The following is a 15,764-nucleotide window of genomic DNA, read 5'->3' as shown; positions in this document are numbered from 1 at the left end:
GATTGAAGAGCGAGCGTTGATTATCGAACGCCTTTATTTTAGTGGCCGCATAGGGAAGGCCAGCATGGTGGCGCGGCAAGGTTGGCATGCCATTGGCATGGCATGCCTTGGCGTGGTTTGGCGTGGCCAAACTAGGGTTTTTGGTTCAAAGGTTACCATGCGTTGTCTGGTAACCTTGGACGGCTAGAATTTGCTCCTGGGATTGTAGGGAGACCGTTGATTGTCGCACTCCTTTTTTTTAGTGTACGCATAGGGAAGGCCATCATGGTGGCATGGAATGCCTTTGCGCGGTTTGGCGTGGCCAATCTAGGGTTTTTGGGTCAAAGGTTACCATGCGTTTTCCGGTAACCTTGGACGGCTAGGATTTGCTCCTGGGATTGAAGGGAGACCGTTGATTGTCGCACGCGTTTGTTTTAGTGGCCACATAGGGAAGGCCATCATGGTGGCGCGGCAAGGTTGGCATGCCTTTGTGCGGTTTGGCGTGGCCAAATTAGGGTTTTGGGGTCGAAGGTTAACATGCGTTTTCTAGTAACCTTGGACGGCTAGGATTTTCTCCTGGGATTGAAGGGCGACCGTTGATTATCGCACGCCTTCGTTTTGGTGGTCGCATAGGGAAGGCCGACATGGTATAGTGGGGCCGCGGGTTTGGCATGCCGTTTGGCACATGGTGCGGCTAGCATGGCTAGGGCCATGTGAAGGTGCGGTTGGCTTGGCATGGTGGGGCCAAGGGTTTGGCACGCCGTTCGCACATGGTGCGGCTAGCATGTCTAGGGCCAAGTAAAGGTGCGTTTGGCTTGGCATGGTGGGGCCAAGAGCTTGGCATGCCGCTTGGCATAGGTGCGGATAGCATGGCCAGGGCCAAGAAAGGTGTGTTTGGCTTGGCATGGTGGGGCCAAGAGCTTGGCATGCCGCTTGGCACATGGTGCGGCTATCATGGATAGGGCCAAGGCAAGGTGCGTTTGGCTTGGCATGGTGGGGCCAAGGGTTCGGCACGCCGTTGGCACATGGTGCGGCTAGCATGGCTAGGGCCAGGGCAAGGTGCGTTTGGCTTGGCATGGTTGGCATGCCTTTGGCGTGGTAGGAGTGGCTGGAACGACTTGCCATTGGCACAGGGTGCGACTAGCATGGTTGGCCTGCCTTGGCGCGATAGGCGTGGCAGGCACGGCTTGCCATTGGTACAGGGGTGCGGCTAGCATAGTTGGCATGCCTTGGCGTGGTAGATGTGGCTGGCACAACTTGTCATTGGCACGGGGGGTGCGGCTAGCATGGTTGGCATGCCTTGGCGCGATAGGTGTGGCTGGCACCGCTTCCCATTGGCACAGGGTTACGACTAGCATAGTTGGCATGCCTTGGCGCGGTAGGTGTGGCTGGCATGGTTTGCCATTGGCACATGGGTGCGGATAGCATAGTTGGCATGCCTTGGCGCGGTAGGTGTGGCTGGCACGGCCTTCCATTGGCACGGGGGGTGCGGCTAGCATGGTTGGCATGCCTTGGCGCGATAGGTGTGGCTGGTAATTTTCTCGTAGACATATTAAAGGGTTAAATAAATGTGTTTATGGTCATAATGACGTCATGTCAGTTGTGCGGTTTACGGTTTTAACCCTAGGCTTAAAACCACCATCAACATTAAGTCCATGCTTAGTTCCGAACGGGAGCATCGTTGCGAGGTAAGCATAAGATAGTGACAGGCTGGGACGAGAAATTGAAACAAGTCGTGATAAGATGGTCAGGAAAGTCTGACTAACCTTTTCGGGAGGTAAAGAGAGTTTGTGTTTCCCGTGTTGGCAGCCTTGTATAAATTGTGCTGGCTAGACCGTGAACTGGTGAGATGTAGATCGTCGGCTTGGAATAGGAGCCGCAGGCATTGGTCGGCTTGGAATGGGAGCCGCAGGCGTAGGTCGTCTTGGAATGGGAGCCGCAAACATCGGTCGGCTTGGAATGGGAGCCGCAGGCGTCGGTCGGCTTGGAATGGTGTAAACTGGTTTCGGAACTTCGGCTTCCAAACGATGGTGATGACGTTGGAACTTCGGTTATCAAATGGTAGTGATGGCGCCTGGCAACTTTGTCTAAATTATGGTTTGGCATGCCGAAACCCTAATTAGCGCCCCTTACTAGAATCGTTGTATGATTCTCGTACGAACTCGGATTTTGATGGTCCGCCACTCCATATGACCGGAAAAGAATTTCCTATCTCCGTACGAAGGAATAGTTAGGTTTCGAGCTCGTTTAGATAGTTAAAAAGGCCCGACAGTGAAACTCAGGAAGAATTCATGAGGGATGTTGCGGGCCCGTGGATTGATGTCGACTGGCTTCAATTCCGTGGAAGGATGGGAAATGGGTTTGGAACTTCGGATACCAAATGGTGGTGATGGCGCTGGAAGTTTGGCCACCAAACGGTGGTGATGACGCCTGGGAACTTTTTCGAAACCAGGGTTTGGGATGCCGAAACCATAATTAGCGCTCCTTAATAAAATCGTTGTAGAATTCTCGTACGAACTAGGATTTTGACGGTACACCCCCCAATCTGACCGGAAAAGAATTTTCTATCTCCCAGCACGGAAATAGTTAGGGTTTGAGCTCGTTTAGGAGGTGAAAACGGCCCGACAATGAAACTCAGGAAGAATTCAGTAGGGATGTTGCGGGCTCGGGATAACATAGTCGCGTCGAGTCATCTATTCCCGTTCATGGAGCAAGAAGGAAAATTTATTTTGTGCAAACTCTAGAAACTCCGTCCGTATGAAAAAGAGGTATTGACCTTCTTCTTTTTTCTGTCGCTCGTCCCGATCCGTGCTTTCGTCTGCGGTGTCTCTCCAGTGGATTCCACAATTTCCCAAACTCCATTGCATTCTTGGGACGGATGGATGTGGTTGCGTTATCGGTCCATCCTTGATTTTAGATTTTTCAGTGCCTGGACCTTCTAATCACGATGACAGTATGCTGGATGCTTGTATGGTCGAAATCTTCCGGAGCCACTGGATGAAATAGATGGGTTGGGAGACGCTTCGTTACCGACGTGCTGCTATCAAGTCTTCAAGTACTTTGTACTATCGTATGGAATGAGATGCGGTGAGAAGTCTCTAGTTATATTTCTGTTAGATCCGATGGCATGGCCGAACATGTGAATGTATCTCTGTGGTGTGCTTTTGGAGTCTTCGATGCACATGTACGGCTTTGTGTTGAGAAATTCCCATGGCTCGTAAAACTTTGACAGTGATGATGTTAAAATTAGAAATAACTTGGTTGAGGGGAGTGAAAGCGTCCCATGCTGGTAGTCCCCTTGTGTAACCTACTTTCATTGCATCGTCTTAACTCTACGTCCACGGGGTTTGATACAAGCATATTGTATTCTTTTGGTTGCGACGCTGTGATGCTCAGAATATCACATGAACGAAATATTCTGGATAACGAAGAGGTAGAAATGAGAGAGTTATGTTGTTTATCGTGGCTTCCTCTATTTATTCAAGAAAATGTCTCAGTCGCGTCTCTGGAGTTATCTCATGAGTTTTTGATGGTCGTTGAGTGCGATGAGCAGTCAACGATCGCATTTTTCTTTAGTTTCTGAAGTTGTTTTCCTCTGAGCAGGCTTGGGATCCTCCGCGGTCTCATAAAGTGTTGAACGCGTCTTCTAGACAGAGAGGTGATGATATTCTTGCGCTGCATCCTCGAAGAGTAGATGACCTTGTTGTGGCTATGGATTTTTGGCTGACTGTATCTTCTGAGCTTTGACAGTAAAGGAATTTCATGTATATCCTCATTCCTCAAGTATGGTTTAGATGTTTCCATCTTTGTAGTGATTGCTGCTGTGGTGAAGCTCTGGCTGGTATCAACAAATGAGTGCAACAGTTCTTGGTAGCAGATGTAATCAGAAGAGACTACATTGTCGTGGTAACAAAGTAGATTGGCTGGAATTATATGGGATTCCGTGGAACTAAAGAGATTGGATGGATGCGTAAGCGAGCAAACTGTCCCTGATCACAAGTTTTTGGCGAGATTGATCAAAAGGCGGCCACGACTATGAAGATTAGCTGGATATGATCATGATCCTTGACACGGGGAGCGTGGTGGTACGACCCTTTGAAGAAAGAAGCGGCATTGAAGCAGCTTCGGCTCTTGGAGAGAATGTTGAAACTTAAGAAGTCAAACGCTAAATCTTTGGATTCGGATCCTGGAACAGCTTATGGAGAGAACGCTGAAGCAGAGCGGCTGCTGAAGACTGAAGTCATACTGTCTTATATCCGAATTTACAGTAGTTTTATATTTTCTCTAAATCGATTCGAAACATTACAAAATAACATCAATGGCACATATCATTGTTCCGGGCTATTTCAGAATGATAAAACTTGAATCACGATTTTGATTTTGAACAACAAATTGTTCCTTGATCTAAATTCGTCAAGTATGAACAAATGTTCATTAAGTTTAGTCATTATATTTCGAGAACTAATTACCAAGATAAACTTGACTCGATATTCTTGTTTATGCATGATAGTCTAATTAGTCATGTGACATAGTATCATAAATAGAAAGATGAATATAACTTGAGATATAGGTGGTTCAATCTTCACTTACCTTTTGTTGAAGAAGTTCTCCAAAAGTTTCAGTTGATCTTCGCCTTCAAATGGTAAAACACAATGATGACTACCGTGATGTGTATCTCTACTACACTTATATCCTAATTCGAAACTTAACTAATTGTAGACTAGAAATCAAGATAAAGTTTTGATAACAAGATTGCGGTAGCAACACTTGTGAGCTCAACAGAGCAATGCTATAACAACTAGTAGTTGGCGAACCTGGGTCACGAACCGTTGCCAACTGAGTTCGGTAGTGTATTAAGGTTGACGAACCCGGTTCACGAACCGTTGCACCATGACTCGTGAATAAACCTACGGATCACGAACCGCTCTACCAGCTGTCCCAGTTTATATTTTAGCAAATGCTCAAAGACTTGCTTTTAATATGTTTAGCATTTATAGAACTCTCTTAAACACTTTGAAGACTTCATTGATCATTTAAACACTTATGTGTGTGCATCATGGTTACAATCTTAGGTGTTTAAATTAACAAAAAATTATTTTTAGTTTTTTGGATAAGTTGCCAAACCGAACCGCCATTAAACACGTTTCCAGAACCGGTCTGTATAGTCTTCTATTGTATTTGTCAAGAATTGTGTTCGCTTGATTCTCAAGTTATCTTAGCTTGAATTTTAAGAAAACTCTGGTCTTGGAAAAACTATAAATAGAGATGATCTTTCGACTGTGAAATTCAATCTCTGGCACTTGGTATCCTAGTTGATTCTAGATTCGTCCTCTATTGACCTAGATTTCCTTTGGGAAACATAATTGGGTCTACGACAAAAAGACTTCACTTTGGGGATTCGTGAATCTAGGTCCGACTATCTTTACCTCGGTAGTTCATGTATCCTGATCCTTCTTTTTTGTTATCGAGGTTTTCATAATCTCTTTCAGGAAACATATATAGTAATCATAAAGTTCTTTTCTTTTTAGACTTTGTGATTCCTCAAGATAGATATCTGAAAACTAATCTTAATTGATTTTTCGAAGATTGTTCTTGAGAGGTGATCAAAATCTAGACTGCTCTTTAGGAGTCGTAAATTTCGGATTTGTGAGGTTTGCCAGCTTTGTATATTGCAAACAAATTTCCCCACCTTGATCTTTGATCTAAACGGGTTGAGTCTCAACTACACTCCAGTCTGAAGTATTATAGTGGGCTAATGTTTGAAGCAGCTTAATACAGTTGGTGTTCAATTATGGATGAAGTCTCGGGGTTTCCTACTATTACGGTTTCCTCGTTAACAACAATTTTGGTATCTTGTGTTTTTGTTTTTTCGCATTCTATTGTTTATCTTTATAATTGGATTAACACAAGTTTGTACGTATTCAATCTAAATATACATGTCCACTTAATTGTAATCGATTACAAGACTTGTTTGTAGAATCTGTATCTTTAAAAATAGATAACAAGTTTAATCACTTGGCAAAATTCCGATTAGATTATCTGGATACAACTAAATTGATCTTGGATATTTATTTTTGAGATCGTCTAAGTACTCTTCTTAAAATCAGGTTCACGAACTCTGTGTATATATACATACTGGTTGAGTAGAGGTTGATGTAAGACTCTCTATATAAATATTTCCAAGGATATTTCAGATGTTCTACCTGTTATTGTATTCAGTTTTGTCTACACAGGTTCCCGAACAAAAAAATTGGGTGTATTTGGTATTTCCCGCATTTTCAAATATCTTCTAATTTACCCCAAGGACTGCATACCAATTCAATAATGCTTAACTTCCACAAATTTAGAGAAAGTCCTCTATTACCGATCCAGTGGCTATCCTCAGTATAGAAATTCTTTTTTAACAAAAGAAGTCTCTGGACTCCATGGGCTTAATGAGAGGCTAGATTTGCCCACGTTAAACTTTTATTGTTTAGCAAAGAAATTAAAAGTATCAGGTGAATTTTCTAAAAAAAAATCTCAGTTTTCCAGTTATACTCGTCAGCTTAAAATTCCAAACCAACCAAAATGCTTTGACATTCCACCTGCTATTTTGTTCCATCCATTATGAGAGTAGTGAACTACTACTGATATTCCTAAAGAGCAAAACGCACCCTTTGGAGACTGACCAACTATAGGATATTGATAAGACGCTTGAACCTTGGGAGAATGAATTGGAATATCTAGTGATGTTGTAGAATTATTCGGCATAAAGAAAGATGTACAAAAAGTACTCCAAATAGAACCTTCACTACCTTTGAGAATATAAATAAATCTTTGCTTTGAGTATGAAGAAGTTATCATAATCTTTAAGTAGTTTCCATTTTTGTTAGAGAGCATCTCAACAAGGAGTATCACTTGATGAAATCTTCGGGACCATTTTTGATTTGTTTGAATCTTTGCCGCCTCCAAAGTGATGATGGAAATCTAACTAACGGTATCAAAGGGGATTTTTTTTTTTTGATAAGAAAAGCCTTAGATTAACTTAAAAATCAAAACAAACTTGGTGTTGATAATTTTGAGCATTGTTGCTCAATCTATCCTGATCTAAAAGATGAAAAATACAAGACGGAGGGTAACCCACAAAGTTACAGGTAGTTGTTGCATTAGCAGAAGCAGTAGCTAATGCAATTGTTGCCTGGTTTGCAGAGTTACTAACTGAAGAGTAAATAAAATGTCTTGAAAGAGAAGAGAAAAATAAATAATTTGGAGTTCTATCTTCCCGCATAGCTTTAGCTTGCCAATGCATACTACTTGGGAGATCCGAAATGAGTCTGGTGAGGTTGGTGTTGTTAGCTTCAATGTTGATGGTGGTATCTTGAAGTTGTAGACCCCATTTCCACCCCTCGAGAGCCGCTAGCACCTCTCCAACATCATTGTTCAGCGCCGTGAAACCCAGAATCTTCACTTCCCTGCAATAACCCAAAGAATTTCTCAGAAGATCCGATATTGTTTCCTTTGTACCTCTCTAAAATTTCCAAATCTTTTGATTTACCATTGACAATCCAAGATAACTCAAAAGATTTTTGTTCCAGTAGAATAATTGAAGAGAAGACCTTGATCTCAAACACCAATAAAAGAATAAAATAAAATAAAAAGTATAAACTAAGAAAAAATCAATAACATAAAAAAACTCCATTAGCCAATAAATCCTGATCCCAGAAGAAACATGATAAACATACATCAATGTTTTTCGAATTACAAAACGTACCCGCTGCCGGTTCTCAGCAGTCAACTTTTTCTTTGGGCCATTTCCCGATTTGTGTGTCATCCTAGTGCGGGGCCATACTAATCTTCAGTTTATCATTCCAATTTTATTGTATGTACAGGAAGGGAATAGTTAGCCGTAGAGAAAGTCAATGTCACTTTCAGTGAGAAATAAAATTGTCAGAGAGATAGAAACAGAAGGTGTGTACTGTCAGTTTTGTGTATCCGACAGCTCGGCTAAGTAAAAGTTATTCTGTCAGCTCCGTCCAAGAGTCCAAGACAGACAAGGAACAGTTACACTGTCAGTTCTTGGGAACTGACATGACTTAGGACGGACTTTACTATTTTGGGTACTTTTGGTAGATAATGTGACCACCAGCTCCATCTTCTTTTTTGAAGCATCCACCAGCCACAGTGGTTCAGTCGGAGTTTGAAAAATAAATAAATTAATTAAATTTGTCCTAATAAGTGAATCGATTACTGAGTTCTGCTCTCCTGGGATCATTTTTTTTTTATCTCCCTCTAACAAAAATCTTATGAATTCACGCAAGAAAACACATAAAAGAAGAAAGGGAAAACAACTTTCACGTAAATAGAGGGGTTGGGCCAAATTTTCTGTAGAAGACAAGCCTCAAAATAAAAAGATTATACAAACCCTTCCTTCAGACTCAGTAGTGCTTCACAAGAAATAAAAACTCTTCAACGGCAGCGCAAGGATAAGAAATGCAGCTTATTCTGGCCCGAGGCTAAACCAAATTACTGATATCTAATCTGTGAAGTTGTCTTAGTTAATTTGTTGCTCGAAAGCGACCTTGATGGTGCAGTCATATTCTAAACATGCTTATCAAAGCTTGCTGCACAAGTCGAATTGTGTTAGATCTGTACATCTAATATCACTGTGCTTCCAAAAATGGTGTAAATTAGATGTAGAAATATTAACCCTATACGGTTAATAGTCGTGCGGTCGTCCTTCCTCTACGCACTGTGTAGAGCATGGTATTCCTTCTTCTTCCGAACCCATTTCCATCTAAAAGAACGTTGATATTTACCTGCGGTAAAAGAGCAAGAATGTAAGAATGCAACATAACTTCATATCCCTTGTAAATGTCAATGGCAGTAACTGAACTGTTATATAAGAATGCAAGTTGGTGATGATTCGGCCGACATGTTTCCCCATCCACAAAAATGATAAAATTAAAGAAGCAAAACACAAAATACTGCACAATACGAACCATAGAAAATGATACTGAGTAGAAGCTTTGAAAATTACTAATAGATATTTGAAATCCAAAAATCACTCATATAACATGTCAAAGGCATTGTCACAATGTCGTCTACCTTATCAAGTTTCCATGAACGACATACAAATATTTTCAAATATGCCAGACAAAAATTATCAGTAAACACTTGTTAACCAGTGGGACCTGAGACTTAAACTTTGAAGCTAGAAAAGGGAAAACCTTTTCCTCCGGGTACGAAGTCAGCAATGAAAGAGATGACAAAATCAAAATCATACGAGTAACATAGATATAGAATAGATGTTTTGAGGCAGAAATGATAAAACCATCTCAGCCTTAGCAGCATCATTTGCAGATTGGCCAATCAAATCGTCTCTAACGGAAATTGACATCCCAGCTCCTTATCATCTAGAACATCAACTTCCACGAATATATAAAAACACGGAACCTCATTTTGAGCACAGAAGCAGTAACACCAAAAATCTTTAGAACACCAAATTCACATTGTCTTACGCAACTGCATTTTCCAAAACCGGAGCTTGTCAATAAACTTTCAGTTGCAGGTCAGCAAAATAAGAGGATGATATAAATACAACATCAACTAAAATTTAGTACATCCACTATATCTCAAAATGGTCTTGTTACTCGAATGCCCATAAGAAGGCAGCTCAAAGTACATAAAAAAAGGCAAAGGAACGACTAAAAGACTATACCTAATCCAATTTTTCCCTGCATCCAACTCGCCTACACGAACCCAATAAAGCTATAAAAAGAAACCAATGCTCAGAACATTAAACCCCGATAATATTTTCAAATCTTCATTAAACAGAACGTTAACTTCGTTACTATTCAGAAAAAATGCAAAGCACATGCAACCGTAATATACGAACACATTCAGTTCAGAAATTTAAAATGTTGACATTCAAATTGTTTTTAATATGTCTAGTTGCCCTATAAAGTTGTAATTCTCTTAAGCTATTCATTTTGATGCTAAGAACAATCAAACATGGAAGAAATAAATAGGGTAATGCAGAGAGCAGCAACAAGTTATCTCATAGTTATCTAATAACAATAGCTATTATTTCCCCCTGTACATATCTAATAACAATAGCTTTCCCCCTAAATAAATCAGCTTTCCCTATAACAAAAATCTTTTGAAATCCGAAGATCACTCATAGTTATCTCTATATCAACATGTCAGAGGCATTGTCACAATGTCGTGTACCTCATATCAAGTTTCCATTTGAATGAAATACAAGTATTTTCACATTTTCCAGACGAAAATTATCAGTAAACATCTGTTAACCAATGGGACCTGAGACTTCAACTTGGAAGCTAGAAAAGGGAAAAAGGGTACGAAGCCAGCAATGAATGAGATGATAAAATCAAAATCATACGAGTAAGATAGATATAGAATAGATTTTTTGAGGCAGAAATAATAGAACCGTCTCAGCCTTAGCAGCATCATTTGCAGATTGGCCAATCAAATCTTCTCTAACGGCAAGTTGACATCCCAGCTTCTTATCATCTAGAATATGAAGTCATGAACTTCCACGTATGTATAAAAACACGGAACCTCATTTTGAGCACAGAAGCTGTAACACCAAAAACTTTTAGAACATCAAACTCATATTGTATTACGCAAATGCATTTTCCAAAACCGGAGCTTGTCAATAAACCTTCAGTTGCAGGTCAGTAAAATAAGAGGACGAGATAAATACATCAACCAAATTTTAGTACATCTATTTTTATTTTATTTTATCAAATAAAACTCACATAATAGCAAATAGAGATCAGGCCTAGGAAACACATAAGAGATTTTTATTTTATTTCTCCAATCGGCCGGCCAAATAAGAGATATTGATCAGTAAATACAGAACTGCCATTAAAATATATAGGATGATGATAAAAATTAGTAGATGGTAAACAAATAAGAAAATTAAGGATTTACCACAAAAACAAATAAACATAAATCAAAAAGAGAAGAGATTACCATAAACACAAATCAAATCAGAAACATCCATTATCAAATTTGCCTCTTTTCACTAACAACGGGATCTCATCATATTCTATTTGGAAAAATAAAAATTTGGGAAATAATCAGACTCTACTTAACTCTTATCACTGGTAAAGTTTCAAACTTTGTAACAAGAGATGAAACCGTAAATCATTGGAATCAAATTAAAACCTTAATTCGACCGAAAAATAATTCCATAAAGGCAGTTAGACTAGAAATGAAATAGGAGGAACCCTTACCTCAAAATGAAAGAAAAGAAGATAGAAGATATGAGAGGCGAGGAGAGTTTCTGGTTCAGAGGGAGAAGTCGAGGGAGAAGAACATATCTTAGAAGTTAAACAAAAAAACCTTAAGAAAGAAAAGAAAAAACGTCTTATAAAAGAACCTTGGCAAATTAGGGTATAGCTAAGGGCAATGGCCAAAAATAAAAATCTGTTCAGCCATATTGGATGGCCAAACTGGGTTTTCCACTATGGAAAAACACTGGGCGATAGGCTAATAGGCGCGCGACCTGGATACATACGTTGGCGCTCAATGGCAAAACGTTGGCGTCCTGCACGTAAACATTGGCGTCAGGAAGGGTGACGTGGAGTCACCAGTGCCATTGCCCGAGTTTTTGGTGCTGACGCTAACGGATAGTTTTTAAATTTTCGAACATTACTTTTTCCCTCTATTAATTACCATCATCTTCGAACAATTCACTCACACCAAAGTTCACTTGAATTTTCTCTTCTAAAATGGCTGGAAAGGCGATCACACTTTTTTGCGATGCAAAACTTGAAGCTGTTGTTTCTAAGATATGTGGGGGTTTTAAAAAGATTGAGAATTGTAAAAGGGAAGTGCAAGTTTTAGAAGTTGTTGCTCCAAGAAAATGTTCCACTAAAAGGCAAAGAAGAGCTCCAGTTTTGAAAGTTAACAACAAAAAATTCAAAAACAAAGGTGAAACTGTCAAAGAGCGCGTCAAATGAAGATAAACATGAGGCCAAAACTTGTACTTGATTTTCATTGACGTTTTTATTATTTTCTAAGTTTATATCTTGTAAAAGAATTGGCAGTAATATCAATGAATGAAAATGTTTATATTTTTAAAATAGATTTCCACTTCAGATTAAAAGTGAAATTTATTACAATTTATTAAACTTGCAAATAACAATAAACCACAAAAAAAACATCAAACTGCATCAAATCCAGCGACATTCTCTCTGTAAAGTTCATAGAATTCAAAATGCCTAAACTCTCTCCCGCGTTCTTCGGTAAACTTGGTCTGAGTGATGGTTTTCAGTTCTTCATTGGATAGTCCAGAATTGCTACGATGAACCATCCACAATATTTATGTATAATGTTTGAATTCATTGCTGATGAATACAATTCTTAGTTCTAGGCTCTTATTGTTTCTTATTGATTCGTTCCACGATACTACAAAATGTCCAAATACTCTTTCCCAGAAATTGTCATGGTTCATTGGTCTCGCCATACGATGTAAACAACATCGAACTAGAGCAATATCTTCTTCCATTGTAAATTCCGGCAGCGGCATTCGAGTGCAGTAACGATGTGCTTGAGATGGACCATATTTTAAAATTCTGAAACACGCTTCGAAACAAAAAGGCTTACCGTGAGCTTCCTCCCAATTATCAGGAGCTGTTTGAATCACTTCATCTTCAGTTACACCGCTGAACTTTTCTCGATCAATTTCTATTACCAAAGCAATAAATGGATGGATTGTAAGCCTAATATGCTGAAAACGAGCACGCAATTGACGAGCATTTACGTTCTCCCAAAAAGAACTTTCATGAGAAATAAGAACACCAGTGATTACCCTATGAAAGAAATATGTTTTGCATAGAGTTATATCCTCTTCTTCGGTAAACTTGGGACCATGATTTCTAAGAGACATTTCTGAAAAGGAGGAGGAGAGATATAAGAAAAAAGAAGAACAAGAAGAAGATGTGATTTTGGATGTACAATGAATAAAATTTATAGGATTTGTGAACGAAAAATTTGCCGTTGGAAATGGAAATTTAGACGTTTGAAATGGAAATTTAGCCGTTGGCGTTCGTAGTAAAGTCTCGGGCGACATTAGTGAAGTCGCCCGAGAATTTCCTTTAAGCGCCCGTTTGAATTACCAACGCATATATTCTATTATAAATACATCACTAGATTTTACTCTAAACCAAACCAAACGATATCTCTCACATCATCCATCATGTGTTTCTAAAGGAAAAGCGAAGCAAATAATATGTGTCGAAGCAAAAGAGGTTTTCCCATTATGTTTCATGGGTAACCACAGTCTTATGCAATTTCCTTGGATGTATTCAAAGTGTCCGCGGGAAGGTTGTCCACGCATCAGAATGGTGATTGAATCACAACCAGAAAATCTCAGGTATTTGCAATGTCAAGATCCCAATTGTTCATAAGAACCACATATGCTAGGTGATGCTATGAAGATTAAAAAAGAAGAAGAAGAAAAGATTGCAACAATGTGCAAAAAGTTCAAACTTAAAGCCAAATTGAAGGAGTTATTACACTGCAAGCATTGTGGATATAGAAATCACGAATACAAACATTGTCCACAGAGAATCAGTTCATGCTCAAAGCCCGGTTGCCGGAATTTTATGCATTTGTGGACTTCTTCTGAAGAAGACACATATGGAAGGCATTTTTGGGAATGTCCCAGGTGTTTTCTGGTGGAGTGGGATGATTGAAGTTGTTGGAAAAATCAATTCACTATGGTATTATGTTATTTAATTTGTTGTTTATTATGTGTTATTACGATTATCTAAAACCATCAGTATCAAGTAATTTAAATTTCACTTCGATTAGACATTGCACCATCAATTTCATAAATAAAAACATACTGCATTGAACAACCACATCATACATGAGAATAAAAGAAATAATTAAATTAAAACAACTACTACACAGGCGTCAATTCTCGGAGGGTGGTGGAATTCCTAGGGCGATGTAGGGATCGTATCTGTTGAGCACCCTAAGAATGTTGAAACAAGCATGGAATTCGAAAGGACGACCGCGGTGAGATGTTGGCCACATACCTAGAGTTCTGGGAAACACTTCATGTTCGACTTCACCGTTGAGCTTATTTCGGTGATTCTGTATTAGTTGGGCCACGAACTCCAATACATTCGTACTAATTACACTAAAACGATTCTGCAATCCATGAGAAGCACGCCCATGGATGTTCCCCGTTTCAGCGGCGAACATTCTGAAAACTTTCTCCCAGAAAGTCAACGTCGAATCGGCTACATTACGCATGACAGCATCTTCTGCGTGAAAAACAAAGGCTCTACAAATAGCTAAATCCTCTTGTTGAGTGAATCTAACTGCACGAACTCTTGGAGGCATTTTTGTAGATGATTTGAGAGAGAAGCATGTGTAGAATGTGTGAATTTAGAGTTGAAATGAGGAGTATTTATAGAATGAAAAAAATGTAGCCTTTGGATCACCAAATCATTGAACCGTTCAGATGGAGCCGTTGGCGACATCGATCCAGACGCTGGCGTTTAGGGAGATGATGCTGCCGCTCTGCGGCAGAACGCGCGTTTTGGTTAAAAACCCGTGCGTCATCCAGGATGTCGCCAGAGTTATTTGACATGGCGCGCGCCATTTCAGCAGACCCGCGCCTAGTGGAGTGTCTCGATGTTCAAATGAACAGATTTGTTCATTTGAACATCGATTTTCTTGGTTTGTTCATCCCATAGTGGGATCAAAATGAACAAACTTTGTGTTTGGCCATTCCATAGGAACTTCTAATGGGGCGCGATCGGCTGACAGGGTATAGTTTCACAGACTCTCACAGAGCGACGGTGATCGTCATATCCTGAAGTTTAGACGGATGAGATTATTCTAAAATTATATGGGTAATCCGGGTTACCCGTGACCCACGTGAAAAAAATTCCACGATATCTAATCTTTTGCTACAGAATTCCTAATCAAAATTGAAATTGAAACCGTTGTTTCTGATTGAACCTATGATGTTTTCACGAATTTCGTAAGTATTAAGCCTGTGATGTTTTCTTGGTGTGATTAAGAAAAATATAAAATCCTATATATCAAATATATCAAAGAGATGGAGATCTACATTTTAATCCCACTAGATTGACATTTTGTTAGATGATAACAAAGATGAACTTTGCTTGATTTGATTAGTAGTCTTTTTGAACAATGGAATGAAAGTAGCATGAACCCCGTAAAAAAATCTCAGAAAATAACATTTAGGTCTTAGAGAAGAAGACCATGAATTTGTAGAAGTAATTCAGAAAAGAAATTAAACCAGTAGATCGATCTTAAACCACGTGAAAAATCATTACCTCTAGAGATTGAATCCAATGAAATTGCCAACATATCTTAAATGACTCTTTAGTGTAGCATTCAATTTTTTGATTTGGGTTTCTCCGCTAATGTACCACTAATTGTCCTATTAAAACAAAATCTCTGAAATCAATAGTAAAATCTTGAGAGAAAATGGGTTTTTGTTCAATCATCATGTTTTAAAAATGGGTTTTGATTTGATCGTAGGATTTGGGTCTGATTCTTCATCGTTAGAATTTTTAATGCTCCAATTTTTATCAAGTAATAATACCCCTTGATTTGATAATACTGCTCCGGAGAAAGAAAAAAAAAAGCATCGCATTTATGTTCCTCAAAAAGAAGAATCAAAATTTTGTCTTCCTCTAACATAAATGGAGAAGAATGACAACTAGAAAATATGAAGTTGTTACGGCTCATGGGACGGACAACCCGGATTACCAAGATAATTTAAAATA

General features: G+C 39.4%; 1 long non-coding RNA gene and 1 other non-coding gene across 4 annotated transcripts; both read right to left on the bottom strand.

Annotated features, from left to right (window-relative positions):
* Positions 1–7,755: 7,755 nt before the first annotated feature.
* On the bottom strand, positions 7,756–7,856 carry LOC113284762. The gene has a single exon (XR_003328376.1). It is a non-coding gene; the product is annotated as a U6 spliceosomal RNA (small nuclear RNA).
* A 428-nt stretch (positions 7,857–8,284) lies between these two features.
* Positions 8,285–11,350, bottom strand: LOC113280987. 3 transcript variants are annotated; one of them, XR_003325868.1, is made up of 4 exons: positions 11,220–11,328; positions 10,957–11,032; positions 9,677–10,842; positions 8,285–9,480 (listed from the first exon to the last, which is right to left on the bottom strand). It is a non-coding gene; the product is annotated as an uncharacterized LOC113280987 (long non-coding RNA). The 3 variants fall into 3 exon arrangements; XR_003325866.1 differs by having other exon boundaries at positions 9,677–10,558; XR_003325867.1 differs by lacking the exon at positions 10,957–11,032 and having other exon boundaries at positions 9,677–10,558; positions 11,220–11,350.
* Positions 11,351–15,764: the final 4,414 nt, after the last annotated feature.

The sequence above is a fragment of the Papaver somniferum genome, chromosome 5 (assembly GCF_003573695.1).
Source record: "Papaver somniferum cultivar HN1 chromosome 5, ASM357369v1, whole genome shotgun sequence".
In the NCBI taxonomy this organism is placed as follows: Eukaryota; Viridiplantae; Streptophyta; class Magnoliopsida; order Ranunculales; family Papaveraceae; genus Papaver; species Papaver somniferum.
This window is presented reverse-complemented; position numbering and strand designations above follow the sequence as displayed.